This window comes from Pecten maximus, chromosome 11 (assembly GCF_902652985.1).
Source record: "Pecten maximus chromosome 11, xPecMax1.1, whole genome shotgun sequence".
Classification (NCBI taxonomy): Eukaryota; Metazoa; Mollusca; class Bivalvia; order Pectinida; family Pectinidae; genus Pecten; species Pecten maximus.
In genome coordinates this window covers 18,689,273-18,691,782 of record NC_047025.1, presented here as the reverse complement: position 1 = coordinate 18,691,782, position 2,510 = coordinate 18,689,273, and positions in this window count along the sequence as shown.

The following is a 2,510-nucleotide window of genomic DNA, read 5'->3' as shown; positions in this document are numbered from 1 at the left end:
GTGATCCAGATCGAGGCTTTCATGCAAATTACCCGGATATTACGCTTATATTTCCCCACGAAATTTAAATCGGGGTCCTAGAGTCAAACAGTCGCCTAATATAATTTAACACACTACATGCTATATATATTGTTTTAAACTTTGATGTGTAAATTTATTCCTTTCATGAATATTTAATTTTCTTCTAATGTAGCAAATAAGATTCAATCTAAAATTGCAATATTATATTGCATGCCTAGACTAACGTTAGAGCATCTATCACATTCGATACTATCCAAGTAAACTGTGATAAGTCTATTCCGTATTTATACAGTAAACTATATATACTCCGTATATACACATATATAGCCAATGTAATCGTCATTATTGACGGAATTTGCCAACGTTATGAAGAAGAAGATGACTACATAAGTGGATGCTGTCGGATTTCTTTGTGTTAGAGCTTTATATTGAGAACTACTCGTTTGCAAGATTTTGTTGGAGTTATACCCCTTTGTACACGTGTAGGCAGACCGAGATTCCTCCGACCATGACATCGATGTGTCTATGTATGTTGTGAGGGCCACAAAAACTCAGGCTAGGCAAAACAGATTTAAGTGTAGGAATTGGACACACGATCTGAAGTAATTCAATTTTTTGCTGAAAAAACTCCACTTCATTACAGATTTGGTAGAATGGTTAGCAATGATCGGATCTAACTTGTAATAAAATTATTTTGTAATTTTTTTCATCACAATCGATCATAACGTCCATGCAGTAGGAGTTTTAAAATGACCACGCACAAGCTCGAGTTCGCCTAATATGTAAATTTATCAAATTTTTTTGAATAGCTTGTCGACCGCATTCACCGAGTCTTTCAAATGACGAATATAGACAATCCGATTCCCGTTGGTCGACCATCTGGAAAACCGTGGTAAATGTTGGTCTACCTGAAGCTGTTACTAAGTTCTGCTGAGGGGATAATGATGTCTGTTGCCCAATACATGACATTCTGAAACTAAGGAAGGAAATGAACTAGATCTAGTGATTTCAAGCCTCAGATATGGCAAGCCATTTAGTTTTTTTTACCTATTTATAAATAGATCTAATTCTATTTTGAAAAATATCATTTATATTTTTAGCTAAAACATGCCTGGATTTTTCAAGTTCACTGTGGTTTTAAGGTCTTCAAAACTTTTACCTTTATGTCATCTCCAGTGAAAATTTATACGTGCATGACCGTGTAAGATAGAACTAATTCTATCAATTAAAAAAGATCTCTGGTAATTTATGACTAACCAGACAAGAAATAAAGTGTCTGTGATGAACAGGAATGATCTCCCTTTGAAGAAGTACACGTCATCTGTGACGTCATACATCCAGAAATCACGTCGCCAAGTTACATTGTAGACATACTGGCCCGAAGAAAGCACTCATCGAGGGGAGGATGAAAGAAAGATGCATTTGCGTGAAGATCGACAACTGTTTTGAAGACACCATCTTAGCAACCCTGGAGATTTTGTATCACCAGTGCACGCAAAGGTAAAGCTATGTTGTGCGTTTCTATCATGTCATAATTAAATATTTTTGCCTCTAGGCAAAATAATTTTTGCCTATAGGCAGAAATCGAATTTTGCCTAAGCAAAAATAACTTTGCCTAGGCAAAATTCGATTTCTGCTTAGGCAAAATTTGATTTCTGCCTAAGCAGTAAGCAATATTCGATATTTGCCTAGGCAGAAATAATTTTGCCTAGGCAAAAATATTTAATTATGACATCCTTCCCGCGCCTTATATTCCTACCGAAGTTCTGAGTTCTGATAATGTTCAAATGCCAGTTAAATCATATGATTATGGGCGATTTTGAAGGTCGACGTGACGATACACTAGATAACACAGTGTGTCTACAGTACAATAATCTTAACTAAAACTGAAATTAGAGCAAGCATTTAACTACCTAAACAGTGGAGAGGTCTCTAAAGATTAACACAGAAATCGTTGGACAAATACAAGAGGAACATATTAGCAGATTGGCGCAAAAACAAAAAACAAAACAGATATTAGTACAATATCATAAAATGGTTAACAAAATATCGCCCAACTATATACAGCATCATCTCCGTCCTTTCAAGGATTTCCGATAATCATATACAAGATACAAGAAGATCCGACTTGCATCAATCTGCACTAACACGATTACATAATTAATCCTTTTTACCTTCTTAGAGAATCGTGAATTAGGTATTAAAGTAATCGTGAAGGGCAAATCTACTTCATGTCAAACTAAGACTTAATCCACAAAACCTAACTGATTCACCTTGCTGTACTTGTGGCTTTTTGATAGAGGATACTTTTAAAAAAATCATTAAGCGTAATGCTTATACTCGCAATAGACAATAGCACGATTTCCAAATACACCATACAGGATAGTGTAGATGTCTGGGGTGATCACAGTCTAAATGATAGGGAAAATGCTGAAATATTTATTTCTGTTCCTAACTTTATCTTGAACAGCAAGTTATTAAAAGTATGG